This window comes from Stegastes partitus, unplaced genomic scaffold (assembly GCF_000690725.1).
Source record: "Stegastes partitus isolate 25-593 unplaced genomic scaffold, Stegastes_partitus-1.0.2 Scaffold95, whole genome shotgun sequence".
Classification (NCBI taxonomy): Eukaryota; Metazoa; Chordata; class Actinopteri; family Pomacentridae; genus Stegastes; species Stegastes partitus.
Genome location: NW_007577826.1, coordinates 4,822 through 21,992, shown reverse-complemented (window position 1 = coordinate 21,992; position 17,171 = coordinate 4,822). Strand labels below are relative to the sequence as shown.

Here is a 17,171-nt window from a genome sequence, read left to right as displayed (position 1 = left end):
CACTTCAAACACTGTTTGCCGTCATATTTATCATAAAAGAAGACATCCTGAAGCAGAAATTTGTTCAAAAACATTAAGGTGCGAAAAGTACAGCTTTGCTGTTTTTCATGCCTTAAAACAGCGTTTGGACAGCGACACTATAGCACTCATATAAATACATACAGTCAACTTAGTAAAAGCCACAATGCTTCCATATGCTAGCTTTCAGTCTTTAACACGTACATACATGTCTCTCCCGCCCTGACTATCTGCTACCAACAGCTAGCATGATGGTAGCAATGATCACAGGATGCTCACGTCTTTCCTTTACATCGGTAAAAGCTTATGTAAGTCATCAAGCATTACATAGACATGAAGCTAATGGCCAATTTCCATGTTGTGTTGCTGACTGCAAACGCGTTTTTCTCAAGTACAGTGCATGCTTTTAAAACGCATTGTTTTAGACACCACAAGAACCCATCAGTATCAGATTTCGACATCATGCATGGACCATATACATGTGGGAAGATAGGTTGTCAGAAACCGTGCACAGATGTCAAAGACCTTCTTGCACATCTCAGGTCACATCTTTCCTTAGGTGATCTGGTTGATTGTCCATTTGCCAAATGTGGCAGAACGTTTAAAGTCAGGTCTTCATTTACTTCACATATATCTAGGATCCACAAACATGCAACCACAGGACAAGTATCTGCTACACATTCTGTAGGGTTGGTGGGCACTGAGCTGGCAGCTCGTGTGATTGAAAGTGGGACAGCTGAAAATGTCCCTTCATCTGAAGATACACCAGATGACAATGATTTGAGAGCCATGTACACTAAAAATCTCAGTATGTTTTACATAAAACTGCAAGCAAAACATCTCATTCCTTCATCCACCATACAGATGATTGTTGACGAGATAAATGACTTGAATGACATTTGTAGTCAGCACACAAAAAAGCAATTCCAACAGGTACTTAAAGCCAGAACAAACCTCTCTGACTCTGATGTAGATGATGCTTTGGGTAGTTTAACTGATTTGCATGCCTCATGCCATACGCTTCTCTTTACAGAATATACCAGGAAGCACTATTTCCAGAAGAACTTTTCCTATGTACAACCAAAACCTATTCATCTAGGAACGGATGAAAACAGAAATGACAGGTATGCACAGTACATCCCCCTCAAAGAAACATTGAAAGCTCTTTTAAAAGAACCTGATGTGTGGCAGGAATATGGGAAGACACCAGATGTCCCTCTTTCTGGAGTGTTGACTGATGTGTGTGATGGATCAGTGTTCAGAACAAAAGCTCTGTGTTTACAGTCAGGTATAAATTTAAAGCTTATTTTATACCAGGATGCCTTTGAGATAGTCAACCCTCTTGGCTCGGCAAAAAAAAAAAAACACAAGATCGTGGGAGTGTACTTTACACTTGCAAATTTTGAGCCATTCTATCGGTCAAGTGTTGATCAGCTGCAGCTCTTACTTTTGTGCACAGAGCGAGATTTGAAGTACTTTGGACATGATATTGTGTTTTCAAGAATGTTTTCAGACTTGAAAGAGCTAGAGAACAATGGGCTTGTCACTTCTTCAGGACATATTGTACGAGCAATAGTCTTGTGCATTGCCGGTGAAAATTTAGGATCCCACAGCATTGGAGGTTATGTTGAAAATTTCAGTACTTGCTCTCACTGTTGTAGATACTGCTTGGTACCTGCACACGAAATTGACAATGTGAGTGTCCAGTTTCCAGTGAGGACTGATCAGAATTACAAAGAGGCAGTGCAGCTACTACAAGACAGTGAAGCAACATCTATATATGGAGTGAAGTTCGACTCACTTTTCAATGGTCTTAAGTATTTTCATGTGTGTCAGCCAGGCCTTCCACCATGCATAGGCAATGACATTTTTGAAGGCGTGGTTGCCTATGACCTGTCCATTTACATTCAGTACTTTGTGAAGACAAAGAAATGGATGACTTACCAGCAGCTCAACCGAGAAGTCAAACAGTTCAAGTACCAGGGTTCTGATGCTAGTTCTGTTCCTTCAGAAGTCAGCGAACGTGGCATTAAGATTGGTGGACAGGCAGCTGAGAATTGGTGTTTGCTAAGACTTCTTCCTATTATTATTGGGGACAAAATCAAAGACACCCAAGATCAGGTATGGCAGCTCGTGATAATGCTAAAGGAAATAGTTGAGTTAGTCTGTGCCCCCAAGATATCTGCTGCTCAAGTCAGTTTCCTCCAGGTCCATATTCAGGAATATCTTGAAAGAAGGAAGCACCTCTTTCCCTCTTCAAAACTCAAACCAAAGCATCACTACCTCCTCCATTACCCATCTCTGATCATGAGGTTTGGCCCACTCATTCGCTTGTGGACAATGAGGTTTGAGAGTAAGCATTCATACTTTAAACGATGTGTGAGGAGGACACAAAACTTCAAAAATGTTTGTAAGTCTCTTGCAAACAGCCACCAGCAACTTCAGTCATATCTGAACTCCAGCTCCTTCTTTCCTCCAGCATTGCAAGTGAAGGAATCCTCCCCTTACCATGCTGGGTTGTACAGCAGTAAGGTACGCAATGCTGTTGAGGTGAGCTTGGTCACACCTAACTATGTGTCCACAGAGATCTGCTTTCAGGGAACTCTCTATAGAAAGGGCTTCTTTCTATGCCTTAAAAATGACGAGTCTGTAGAATTTGGACAACTTGAGCTCATTCTGATGAAAGGAAACAGGGATGTGTATTTTCTTGTGACACCACATGCATCGTCTTACATGCCAGAGTATGGGCTCCATAAAGTTGGAGAATCGGCAAAGGATATGCTGTGCATCAGTGCTGATCATTGTCGGGATTTTTGTCCACTGACTGCATACAGTCTGCTTGCAATGAAAGTAATATCCCTGAAGCATAGTGTTTTGGATCTGTAGATATGTTTCCATTTAACTGATTTCACTGATTCTTTATTTTAGCCATGGATGAGGTAGCCACTCTTGTGAAAGAAGCACTACCAATGTGTAGCACACCAGCTACACTGTAACCCATTATGGATGTCATTCAAGAAGTTGGGGTAGAAACAGTTGATGATATGAAGCTTGTCCAGATAGATGACCTTGCAGGTGTGCTCAAACTCATTCAAGCAAGGAAGCTTATTGCACACATTAAAAGTAAGTTGCTGCCAAATCCCTAATATGAGTATGTTACCACCATTGTGGGTCTGTCATTTACTAGGGCTGCACAATTAAAAAAACATTTAATTGCAAATATTTTGATTGATAATGTAATATGATTTGCAATATTAGAGGGAATTGCATTTTTTACATAATTATTCTCATTTCCTTAAAATGATGGTGTGATTGTTGTGGAGATCCAAGCAAAGATGTGTTCTTAACTCTGTAGATCATGATGTGTAAGCCAGAACATCTCTACTGTAGGACAATATTTAATTTTAAATGGCATTTTGACACATTTCTACTTTAGCAAATAATTGTGCCTTTCTGCAGTAATTGAAAATTGCAGTCGGCCATTTGTAATGATGCAATTAATTGTGCAGCCCTGTCATTGACTATTACTATGCCTCTAAACTGATTGCCTGAGCTATATATTGATGGTCATAAGGTGTCAGCTAGTCACAGTCACAAATAGTTGTAATAGCTAATTTGAAGCTTTAAATGTATTTTTGATCACATTGTTTCTAAATATAGACACAAACAGTGACAGTGAGTTGATATCTATTCCAATCACAGTTTCTACAAAGTTGTGTATTTACATGCAAAAATAAATCTGCACTAAATGATGACATTAAGTGAAATTCTGTGCTTTCTAGACATCATCTCAGCTCCGAACAAAGAAGCTTCAAGCCACTCAAACATGAAAGATTTTCCAAGCACACCCCAAACTCCAGAAAGATGCCCTGTCACTAAAAGCTCAGGCATACCGTCTAGTTCTCAAAGCTCATTTGGAAGTCCAAGCTCATTTGGAACCGCAAGCACACCCCAAACTCCAGAAACACCTTGGGCCTCTACACGCCCACGCATACCCTGTCCTTTTCAAAGCCCATTTGGGACCCACAACTCCTCGCTATCTGATACTGACTGCGGTAGTTCCTTTGGACAACTGGGCAATGACTGGCACTACAGTTTTCAAGTCCCTTGGAAAATATTGCCAGCTGTTGTAAGGAAGAAATTAGAAAGACAGGAGCGTCCCACAGCCAGAGAAAGGAGGGAAGTGATTGGCATCATAACAGCTGAAATTCTCGACACCTGCAAAACACCAGCAAAGAAGCACTTAAGTGAAATAGCACGGAAGATGGTCCTAGAATATCCCAAATCTTTCAAAGATGTCATAGAAGGTGAAGTTGTTGGAAGTGGCTATGATTCTTTGACAAAACAGCTTCAGTGCCGAGTTGACAACTACAAGAGAAACGAGATGCTAGCTAAGAGGAAGAGCATCCTAGATGACAGCAGCACCGTCCCAGAAAAGAAGAAGAAACGCAAAGACTCCTATGGCTGTATTCAGTGGGAATCTGAACGGGTGGATATGAAAGCACAGATGAAGAAGAAAGAAGACATGCAAAATATGTTCCAGGAAAATGAGAAAAATGAAAAGAAGATAGAACAGTTAATCACTTTCATATCTCAGAGAATTGACATCATGTCTGGTATGGACATCTAGGTTCTTTCTGAAAAATCAGAAAAAAAACAAAAACAGGTCAGGTGTAGCTGCAAAACAGAGAGCTGATGGTGGACCCTGTGGGGCTGTGTTGATGCTCCTTTCACATTTCAAAGAGGATGGTGCAAAAATGTTCCACATGGTTGACAGAACATGTATCGCTGCAGAGGTGGAGACAGAACACCTGCCACCCACACAATGCATTGTTGTGTGCGGTAAGTGAGAGGCAACAAAATGTGTGAGCTGTACACGTGAGCTTTGAAATTTGTTCAAATGTTTTCCCTAAATTTCACAGCATTCCCCTCCAAATTTCAATTTTTTTTTCAAAATTTTACACATCTTGGAATATCTTATAAAAATTGCTCTAGAAATTCTTGCAGTGTATAGTCTGTATACTACAGAAAATAGTCAATGCACAGATGACAAACACATATGCTGCTGACTAGTGTATTTCATGAAAAACGTTATAAAATTTTCAGTGATGAGTTGCACTATTTTGTGAAAAAATTACATTTGAGAAATTTCCAGAATTTTTAAAATGTAAATAACCAATGTTTATTTTTGCCCATGACCCTCCATCAAGATTTTTTATTGGCCATTCATAGGAAAAATTGTGGCCAATCTTGATTTGAAGCATTTAAACAGATGGGTGTACTTGTGACCTTTTTTGTTAACAGGAGCAAGTCCAATGTCTGCAACAGTTTTCATGGAGGCAGCGGACCAAGAGGTGATAATGGACAACTTGAAGAATTTCACAGATGCGCTGACTGGCATGTTTGTGTCTTACTACATCTTCAACATGCAATATCCAGTCAACATCAGGGCCACGTTGGAGTTCATTCAAAGGTAAATGTTCATAGATCAACTTCTGTTATGGATTGTCTAGAAAATTTGCTTGTATTTATATCACTGTTGGAGTAACAGAGTTCAAATGTCACATCATCAGCTTTTGTACTATCAAATCTACAGTATATAAATAGGACAGAAGAAGACTACATCACAATTTACGTTGACATTAGGAAGACCACTGGATGTATCATGGTCTGTTGGTGAAATGTAATTTTTACAAGACATACACCTTTATTCAAAACATAACTCTGTAAGTCAAAGGGATATTTAGGATCATGTGAAGTGAGGTTGTATGAGCCACTTACACATAGTCTGTATGTAATTCTTGGCATGTCTCCAATGTGGAGAAGCAGGCAGCTTTTTTCCTCCTGTTTTGAAACTGCTTTACAGGGGCTTGGGGTTGTGAGTATTTCACTTACACTTCCTCCTAAACACAGGCATGCAAAGCAGAAAAAAATGTTCAGAGCGCTGTGTTTTTTTCTTGAAATCTTATGCCTTTTTGTGAAATATTGCAACTTTTTCTTTGAAAACTTGTGGCTTTTTTGTCACGGATTAGTGCTATACTGCCCACAGTCATAATATTTGACAGTGCGTCACTAATTGGTGGAGCTCGCTGTTAACGTGTGAATGTTTGCCCATGATCAGTGACACATGATGACGAGTCAAAATGTCTTCTGTGAAACATCTATTAAACTTAGTGATAAAGCACATCGAGAAACGACCCGTTTCCTAAGAAAAATTACTTTGTAACTACATTTATTTACTTTATTGAACCTTGAAGGGGAATTCTATCGTCAGGCTGCTCATCTATCATTTATTGAAGATTAAAAAAAGTGTAATGACTGCGGTTAGAAAAGAGCTTTTATATCCACCTTGCAATAAATAGGCTATTTACTAATTATATATCTATACATGAATAACTAACAGCATGTATCTTAATTTGCTGTATATTTTTATATTGTAATATATAGGCTATATATATATATATATCACAGACGGTCATTGAAATGTCTGTTTTTTTCTCTATATCATGCAGCCCTCACATGTCTACTCTACAATCCCTTGTGTATCTTTAAATTTGAGATTGATGAGATTAGTGTGCAATTTTAGTCAATATTTTATTGACTTCTAACAGTTTTTGTATTTTTTCTCACTCCTTTATGTCCAGGTGCCTCTTTAAGATGAATCCTGACAAGGGCTCCAAAGTAGAGCGCCAGGGAAAGAAGAAGAACAATGCGGTGAACCCAAAAGTTCTCACCCTTCTCAACCGCATCGCAGAGTTTGACTGGAGTTCTTAATTGGCAAGGTTTTAAAAGCCGAAACACACTGCCTGCATGTGCAGACTGTGACTCAGTGCAGTTTGTTTGTGTTGTTGACCCTCTCAGTTCTTATTTTGATGCACGTGTTGAAGTACGAGCAAAATGTTGGCTAAAAATTTAGGGTTTCTCCAGCAGCTGTCTGGAGGAATTTCTGGAAGAGATCCAGAAGTCAGATCCGCCAAGAACCACCATCCTAAAGTTTACAAAGGTTTTCAAGTGTTTTAAGTGGTTTTGAAGACAGTCTGTTTACACTACATGGTACATGTTAGCAGCAAAAGCGTTTTTACAATTGTACTTGGTGTCAGTACAATAGTTTTAACAATTTACATGTTAAGAGCAAGAAAGCTTTTATAGCTGTTGTAAAAATTTTACATCAGCACTTTTGTTACTGGCCCACTGGCCAATTTTTAAATATTAAAAATTAAAATGTGCTACAAATTTGGAGTCCTATCTGATTTTTTTCACTGTTTTTTGTTGTAGTTACAGCAGCCTCTCTCTGTTAACATTACATCAGATATCACAGACAGTCCAGAAGGTTTTAATGGCAAGCTTGATAGCAGGCCTGCAAAATGATCAACACTCACATTAGAGATGAATGAATAATGAATGACATCTTCATTATGGTGTCCTTATATCATTTTATGGAAATTACTACAAATTTCTGTCATTTTATATACACTTCTTTGGTATTATTTGGAAAGATGCTAAAATTACATTTCAATATTTAAAAATGTCCAATTACCTTTAAAAGGCATAATAATACTGTAATCTTATATTATGGTTGATTACTTGTAATTTTAAGGGTCAATCTTTAAATTTCTGCACTGATCTACATTTATTACATTGTTCTAGATGAAAATGGTGATATACCTGTAAAAAAGAATACAGAACATTAAAAACTTAATATTAACCTAATCAACCTACAGGGATTTTATTTTTTGAAAAGCAAAAACCTGTAAGAATACAGAATACTTTTGGTAAAATCACATTATTTACAGTGCACTTTCTGTAAACTATTTTAAATTATTTTAACAGTAAAGTACCGTAGATTACTTTTGTGTCCATACAATACTACTAACTACCGCCTAAAAATAAAAACAAATCCCTTTAATCTGCAAGCCTAATGACTACAAATTTCTGTCGTTTTATACACGTTTCAGTGGAATTAGTAGGAAGGATCTGCAAAATTACATCACATGTTGAGTAAAACATTTATACATTTACATTTATACATGAAAAATACGTTAAATTGCCTTCAAAAAACATAATAATGTAATCTAATATAATGGCTATTAGTTGTAATTTTAAGGGTTACTCTTTAAATTACAGAAAATATTTGTTAATCCACAATTATTACATTGTCTTTTGAAAAACAGTGACAAAGCTGTAGAAAAATACAGAAAATTGTAGGAAAAATTACAGTTAAATATGTAGAAACACAATGAATTGTCCATAAAAAAAACAATGTGTATGTAATCCTAAATTATGGTTAATTGATGGTAATTTTAGGAGTACAACCTAAAATTACAGGAAAAAAATGTAAATCCATCGGCCTTTGTTTGTTTTATTGGAAAACGGGACAAATCTGTAAAAAATTACAATGTTTCTTTTGTAAAATTACTTTTTTTTTTTTTACAGTGTAGGGTTCATGTCCGTGTTGACATAAAGTCACTGAAGATCTTCAGCTTTGATGGATGTTTCCTCTGTGAACAAAATGTACATCAGTGTGTTAATTTAACAGACTGAACTGGAAATATTTACATTGATAGATGAAAACTTTTTCTACATGCACATATTTTATCCTTTTACATTTCATAGCGCACAATTCCTGCTCACAGACACCTGAAGATACAAACAAATAAAGAACACCCAGTAGTACTCAGTAGCGGGTGTGTTTTAAAATGTAGCAAATTACAATACTTCGCAAAAAAAAACTACTAAAGTAAAAGTAAAAGTACAGATTTGAAAAACTACTTAAAAAGTTGAGTACATACAAAAACTACTCAATTACAGTAAAGCGAATAAATTTATTCGTACTTTACACCTCTGACAGTTTCACTCCGACCTGTTGCGTGCCGCTCTGGCAAAACAAACAAAAGGTGTCCAGAATAGTCTGGCAGATAATCCGAAGTCTAGAGGGGGAGAAAAAACAAAACCACCAAAAAACAAAGCCGGCAGGCAGTCCAGAAACAGGTCATAAACCACAGTTCAAAAAACCAAAAGGTCCAGAGGACAACATGGGAGCCGGTCAGCAAGGCAAACAAAAATATATACTCCACAGGTAGGCAGGGCTGCTCCGGAGGACAGCCTGGAGGCTGGACGGCCAGGTGGGGCCGCAATGGCACCCATCAGGAGGTCGGACTGGAGGCGCGCTCCTCTGCACTCCGTTAGATCACAAATCAACGGCGGGCCCCTGACACGACCTGACCAGCCGATCGCCTGGGGAGGCTCGTGGTATATAGAGACGCGTGGAGACACGGAGGCAGTCGGGCTGCGCAGAAATGCCTTCAGTGTCACTCCGAACTGCTGCGCGCCGCCTTGGCGCTCTCCGCTGCGCTCCGTCGCAAAAAAAATACACAACGGCGGGCCCTGACAGGTCCTGACCAGCCGGCCGCCTGGGGCCGCACGGGGCATGCAGGGTCGCTGGGAGGCACGGACGCAGTCGGGCTGCGTGGAAATGCCTTCAGTTTCACTCCGACCTTCTCTGCGCCGCCTCGGTACGCTCCTCTGCGCTCCATCGTAACAACACACAATGGTGGGGCCTGACAGGACTGGACCAGCCAGCCGTCTGGGTTCGCGAGGGACAGACAGGGATGCTGGGAGGCACAGAAAGAGCCCTGCTGCGTGGAAATGCTCTCAGAGTTGGTCCGACCCGTTGAAAAATAACACAATGGAGGGCTCAGAGAGCACCTGACCAGCAAGCCGCCTGGGGCTGCGCGGGGCATGCAGGGACACGGGGAGGCACGGAGGAAGTCGGGCTACTTGGAAATACACTCAGTTTCACTCCGACCTGCTGCACACCGCTTCGGCGCGCTCCGCTGCGCTCTGTCGGAAAATAACACAATGGCGGGCCCTGACAGGACCTGACCAGCCGGCCGCCTTGGCCCGCACGGGGCAGGCAGGGACGCTGGGAGGCACGGAGGCAGTCGGGCTGCGTGGAAATGCCTACAGTTTAACTCCGACCTGCTTCACACCGCTTCGGCGCACTCCTCTGGCCTCCGTCAGAATAAAACACAACGGCGGGCCCCTGGAAGGACCTGACTATCCGGCCACCTGGGGCCGCGCGTGTTATGCAGAGACGGGTGGAGGCACGAGGAAGCCGGACTGCATGGAAATGCTCTCAGTGTCACTCCGACCTGCCTCACAACGCTTCGGCGCGCTCCGCTACTCTCCGCTGCGCTCCGCTGCGCTCTGTCGGAGAATAAAACAATGACGGGCCCTGAGAGCACCTGACCAGCCAGCCGCATGGGACCGCGCAGGGCATGCAGGGACACGGGGAGGCACGGAGGACGCCGGGCTACTTGGAAATACACTCAGTTTCATTCCGACCTGCTGCACACCGCTTAGGCGCGCTCCGCTGCGCTCTGTCGGAAAATAACACAATGGCGGGCCCTGACAGGACCTGACCAGCCGGCCGCCTTGGCCCGCGAGTGGCATACAGGGACGTTGGGAGGCACGGAGGCAGTCGGGCTGCGAGGAAATTCCTACAGTTTCACTCCGACCTGCTTCACACCGCTTCGGCGCACTCCTCTGGGCTCCGTCGGAACAAAACACAACGGCGGGCCCCTGGAAGGACCTGACCATCCGGCTGCCTGGGGCCGCTCGTGTTATGCAGAGACGCGTGGAGGCACGAGGAAGCCGGGTTGCATGGAAATGCTCTCAGTGTCACTCCGACCTGCCTCACACCGCTTCGGCGCACGCCGCTACTCTCTGCTGCGCTCTGTCGGAGAATAACACAATGGTGGGCCCTGAGAGCACCTGACCAGCCAGCCGCATGGGGCCGCGCAGGGCATGCAGGGACACCGGGAGGCACGGAGGCAGTCTGGCTGCCTGGATATGTCCTCAGTTTCACTGCGCGACGCTTTGGTGCACTCCGCTACTCTCCGCTGCGCTCCGTCGCAAGATAAACACAACGGCGGGCCCTGACAGGACCTGACCAGCCGGCTTCCTGGGGCCGCGCATGGTATCCAGAGATGCGTGGAGGCACGGAGGCAGTCGGGCTGCCTGGAAATGCTTTCAGTTTCAGTCCGACCTGCTGCACACCGCTTCGGCGTGCTCCGCTGCCCTCTGTCGGAAAATAACACAATGGCGGGCCCTGACAGGACCTGACCAGCCGGCCGCCTTGGCCCACAAGGGACAGGCAGGGACGCTGGGAGGCACGGAGGAAGTCGGGCTGCATGGAAATGCCCACAGTTTCACTCCGACCTGCTGCACACCGCTGTGGCGCACACCGCTGCCCTCTGTCAGAATATAACACTATGGCGGGCGCTGACAGGACCTGACCAGCAAGCCGCCTGGGCCCGTGCCGGGCATGCAGGGACACCGGGAGGCACGGAGGCAGTCTGGCTGCCTGGATATGTCCTAAGTTTCACTCTGATCTGTTGCGCTCTCCGCTGCGCTCCCTTAGATCACAAATCAACAGCGGACCCCTGACAGGACCTGACCAGCCAGCCGCCTGGGGCCGCACGAGGAAGGCAGGGTCACTGGGAGGCACCGAGGCAGTCGGGCTGCGTGGAAATGGCTTCAGTTTCACTCCGACATTCTGTGCGCCACCTCGGCGTGCTCCTGTGCGCTACTCTGCGCTCCGTCGTAACAACACACAATGGCGGGGCCTGACAGGACCGTACCAGCCAGCCGTCTGGGGTTGCGAGGGGCAGACAGGGATGCTGGGAGGCATGGAACCAGCCCTGCTGCGTGGAAATGCTCTCAGAGTTGGTCCGACCTGCTGCGCGTGGCTTTGGCGCGTGGCTGCGCTCCGTCGGAAAATAACACAATGGCGGGCCCTGACAGGACCTGACCAGCCGGCTGCCTGGGGCCGCCCGAGGAAGGCAGGGTCACTGGGAGGCACGGAGGCAGTCGGGCTGCGTGGAAATGCCTACAGTTTCACTCCCGAGCTGTTTCAGACCATTTTGGAATGCATTAAAAAATCTGAATTTTTACCCTCTATGAAACAAGGCTTAACAACCCTCATACCTAAGTGTAGCGGTTGTGTACTCTCTTCTGCGTTGTGTAATATTAAAAACCCAGACCTCGTGTCTTTTAGCTCCAACCAGCCGTTTATTCTCCCAACTTCTGGACTTCTCGACACACATGGAGACGGGACACACAGCAGACTGCCAAAAAGTCACGCGGGGCTCACCCCTCAAGTCTGCAGGGGCCCGGCAGCGGGCATCAACATTACATCCCGTCCCAGTGGGGAAACCAATACATTGCAACATTACAAATAAGACAACCAATTGATAAAAAGAGATGGCAAGTGGAATATTTAACTCCGCTACATAAGCAGAGGAAAGATAAGCGCCTGCTCGATAATCTACGCCCTATTACACTTCTTCATGTAGATTAGAAGTTGATGTCTGGAGCTGTTGCAGTGTAACGAAGAGGAACTTCGTTACGGGCGGTGTGTGAATATCACCGGGTTTTAGAGATCACGGAGCACTTTAACAACACACATTTGCACTTTGAGGAAACTTTGCACTTTAAACAAGCACTTTATTAGCCATTTTGCACATAAAAACAAGCAGACATTTGCACAGTTAATAATTGATGGTAATGATTGATGGATTGCGTGGTTCGCCTTTCAGACGCGGGAGCGGCCGCTCGCGGGTGATTGACGGCCACCTGTAAAGCAAAACGCCGGTGTTATCGTTACATACGTGAGATTGAACAGTTGTGATTACAGAGTTGTGTGTGTCTGTGTGCATTCGTTAGGGTACAAGGGATGAGTAGAGCGGAGTGCATAAATGTTTATACAGTGTAAAATGTGTGTGTGTGTGTGTGTGTGTGTGTGTGTGTATGTGTGTGTGTTGCGCAACCTACCTGTCCTGGTGCTTCCGGTCCGGCAGGGTGTTCGGGCAAATGTGTCCCCGGGCGTCCGAGCGCCTGTTGTTGTTTCCGGGAGCAACCACAGGATGAAATGGTGCGGGGGTGTTTTGTTCAGGTTTAAGGTGTTTATTTATGGTTTTATGGGTATATTGTAAATATAGTGATTATTTATGGGTGTTAATGTTTGTAAATATATTTTTATTATATTTAAAAATACTTCATAAAAATGTTAACTTAAGTATTTAACAATGGAAAAAGAACATAACCTCCCTGTGTCTGTGGTGGTGGGTTAAGCTTCCTGGTGGTGTGCTATAAAAGGGCTGTCAGGATCTTCATTAGGGTCGGCTACCAGTTGAAGGAGCACGAGCTCCGAAGAAGACTTTTATTGATTGAAAAAGGAACAAATAAAAACTTTCCATCATATCAGACTCGGTCTTCAGCCTCTTCCTTCCAGCTGCTCGTGGCTAGTCCTCACATGCAGCTAGATTGAAACAAGGCATCCATCAAATCATAGAAGAAACACAATCTGGATTTCTAAAGGGCAGATCGAGCCATAATAATACAAGATTAGTTTTGGACCTGTTTGATTACAGTAATGTCTTTGTTGAGTAAGGTTATATTTTGTTTCTCGACTTCTACAAGGCATTCGACTCGGTCGAACATCCTTTTATATTTAAAACCTTAGAGCACTTTGGATTTGGAAACAAATTTATAAACTTGATTTATATGTTCTACAATGATATTAATAGCTGTGTGGCACTTGAACATGGAACCTGCCCAAGATTTCCTGTAAAGAGGGGTATAAGACAAGGCTGTAATACTTCTCCTTCACTTTTCTTAATGGTAGCTGAACTGTTAGCGGGACTGATAAAGAATGTTGAACTTGAGGGTATTAAAATTTCAGAGAGACATTTAAAGATAAGTCAATTCGGCGATAATATGGCTTTGTTTTTAAAAAATGAAGATGAAATTTTAAAAGCACTAGAGTGTATTTCTCATTTTTCCACTGCTTCAGGTTTAGGTTTAAATGTTAACAAATGTGAGATTTTAGCCTTGCATAACAATCCTCCACACATTATTGGCAACATGAAGGTCAAATCAGAAGTTAAATACCTTGGCCTGACAGTTACTAAAAATAGAGAAATAAGAGAGAGAGAGAGAATATTTACAGAAACATTGAAAAATGCAAACTAATCTTGAATTCTTGGCTGCAGAGGGACTTAACCTTAATTGGAAGAGTCTTACTCTCTAAAATGGACAGTCTATCAAGAGTAATTTACCCAGCTTATTCTATGAACTTTCCTGATAAAGCAACCAAGTTAATAAACACCATCAACTTCAATTTCATTTGGAAAAACAGGTGTCATTACATTCGAAAGATGGATATTGTGAAAAGTTTAGAAGATGGAGGTGTGAATGCCATTGATTTTTCTGTCATGAATGGTGTGTTAAAACTGAAATGGCTTCATTCTTATACAACTCATAGAGACTCATTTTGGTAATGACTATTGCAGTCTTTCAACCACTCGGTGGGATTGATCTATTTCTACGATGTGATTATGATTTATTGAAACTCCCGGTTAAACTATCAGATTTTCACCAGCAGGTTTTGTTGTACTGGAAAATGCTGTATTGGCATAATTTTACTCCTCATAAGAGTCCTCTCTGGAACAACAGATATATCTTATCAAATAGAAAATCATTGTTTTTGAGATCTTGGATGGAAAAAGGGATATGGAATGTTCAGTTATTAGATTTCTCTGGAGAGTTTTTAGACCACATTGTATTTTGCCAGAAATTTAGCATTGTATGCTCCATAAAGGAGTTCAACAAAGTCCTGAGATCCATTCCACTTCCCATCAAAACGATGATTTATCAGCATGGGATTTATTCCAATGCTGTGTTGGAACTGAGGCCACTCTGTATTGTGGGTATAAGTCTACATAGTAAACAGTTTAATAATAGATTTATTAGAAGTCACTTAGTGGCTCATTATTTCCCCAATTGACTTAAAAGAAACTACATTTTGCAGGAATATAAGACAGAAGAAGCTCAAAACATAAGGAAACACTTATTTTCTTACCCAATTTTACCCAAAGCAAAATAAATGAATTTTAAAATTTTGAATGAGATATATCCATCTAATCAACACTTGCATCAAAAGTTCACAAAGTTCAACAACTCATGCACCCTCTGCTTAAATATAGAAAGATAGATATAGATTAGATGTAGAAACAACCGAACATATATTTTTTCAGTATGAACTGATTCAGACTTTCTGGCTTGCATTCCAGAGATGGTTCCAGCAAAAAAATATTCCAATGCAACCAATGAACTGGTTTCTGGTGAGAGATGGAATATTTTTGAAAGACACTAACTTGGAGTTTCTAATTAATAATTTGATTGTTTTAGCTAAATATTATATACACAGATGCAGATACACTAAAGTTAAACCCCTGTTCCTTGGATGGATAAATGATTTAAAACTCTATCACAAATCACTTCGATATTTAACAGGTTCCAAAGCCCTAGATCTTTATGACTTATTTGAGCACTACCGAGTACTCTAACTAACCCCTCCTTTTTTTTTTTCTTTTTCGTATGTATATGTATATGTTCTCTTGTTCTGAGTTTGTATTTGCTGTCACCTTGAAAATTTTTCCTCTAGACAAAGCCAATCCAAACTTGTACATAAATTCAATATGCCTTTCTTTTGTATTTGCTATCAACATTCAAATAAAGAATTTTACAAATAAATAAATAAATAAACCAGGAAGAAGAAGAAGAAAAGGCAACACGTGCCAACAAACCAGGAAGAAGAAGAAGAAGAAGAAGATTTTTTTGATTTTTACAAAAACACTTTAATTACATTCATAAGTTTACAGTTTCACATAAAACAGGAAAATATTAAAGTGCTTCAAACGCAACAATCATAAATAAATAAAGATTTAAAAAACGTACATCAGGGTAGTGTTCAGTCCATCAGGAAATTTGTAAATTCAAGTTGATCGTCAACAACAGTACAGAGGATATTTTCGAGACACCAGATGTTTCTAAACCGGTCTAAATCTTTGATCAGTTTGTAGAAACTGAATTCTACTTGTAGTTGACACTTAATATTACAACAAAAAACTGTAGCAGCTTCTTGACTTGCTTGAATTGCCAGTTGTGCTTCACCAGAAATGAAATTTAAAAGCTGCCATTTTTTCTGATTTGATTTTCTGTACCTCGCACCACAAATAAAGTTCCCAACACTAAAATTTTCACTGAACAAATTAAAAACAGTTGTTAAAGGAGTGAAAAGCACTGCAAGTCTCTTACACTCACTGAAAACATGCAAAACTGTCTCACGAAGGCGACAGAAGGGACACTGGTCTGTCACAGCAGGGTTACAAACAGAGATAATAGCATTGGAGGCGATGGCGCCATGTAAAATCCTCCACTGGAGGTCAGCTGTTCTCTCTTTACAAAAACTCTCCACTGTGGGTCCAGTCCATTACCCTTCAGCTTGCTGGTCCAAGCAGTGGGTGCTCTGTCACACAAGCCTTTTTTGTTGATGGCTTTTACACAGTTTTTGTAGAGCATTTTTTTGCTGGCCGTGTGCAGGCTAAATTTATTACAGTTTTTGAGGAGAAGTCTGTTCAGCTCTCCGAACTGGGAACTGATGTGAACCTCCGGGAATGGGTCTCTTTGTGCGGTGTCCACCAGCTGTCGGAGGGTGAGGGTCTTGATTCAGCACAGCGCTGTCATCAGCCCAGGCGTAGCTCCACTGCAGACATCCAATCTGGCTCCATAAACCAGTGGTTCTCTCAACAACCAGAACAGAGAGTCAGAGCTTTTCCATGAACTGCATTTAAACAGGGCCCATGACTTAAAAACACCTTGATAAAAAGGAGGCAAATCAGTTAACTTTAAAAATTTAGAATCAATTAAAAACAGTGCAGCATCCAGTCCCAAGTTACTTACACGTCTAAATATACAATTGGCCACTTCCCGCCATGCCAGATCCGCTGGTCCGGTCAGAAACCGCTGAATGAACTGCAGTCTGAACGTGGCAGTTCTGCTGGCCAGGTGGATGAGGCTCTGTCCCCCCTCCTCTTTCGGTAAAAACAACACCCCCTGAGGCACCCAATGCAAACCATTCCAAAAAAAAATATACAAGTTTTGTTTGTATCTGGGCTAAAAGACTTGATGGGGGATCCATGCAGGCCAAACGGTGCCATAGCGGTGAGGCTGCAAGGTTGTTTATTATAAGCACTCTACCTCTATAAGACATATGAGGGAGCAGCCATTTCCATTTTCTATGTTTTCCC

The 17,171-nt window shown here is 42.2% G+C and overlaps 1 long non-coding RNA gene across 1 annotated transcript; it reads right to left on the bottom strand.

Moving 5' to 3' along the window:
- Nucleotides 1-12,499: 12,499 nt before the first annotated feature.
- On the bottom strand, nt 12,500-12,904 carry LOC103354059 (uncharacterized). The gene is made up of 2 exons (XR_520030.1): nt 12,853-12,904; nt 12,500-12,654 (listed from the first exon to the last, which is right to left on the bottom strand). It is a non-coding gene; the product is annotated as an uncharacterized LOC103354059 (long non-coding RNA).
- Between the last annotated feature and the right edge of the window lie 4,267 nt (nt 12,905-17,171).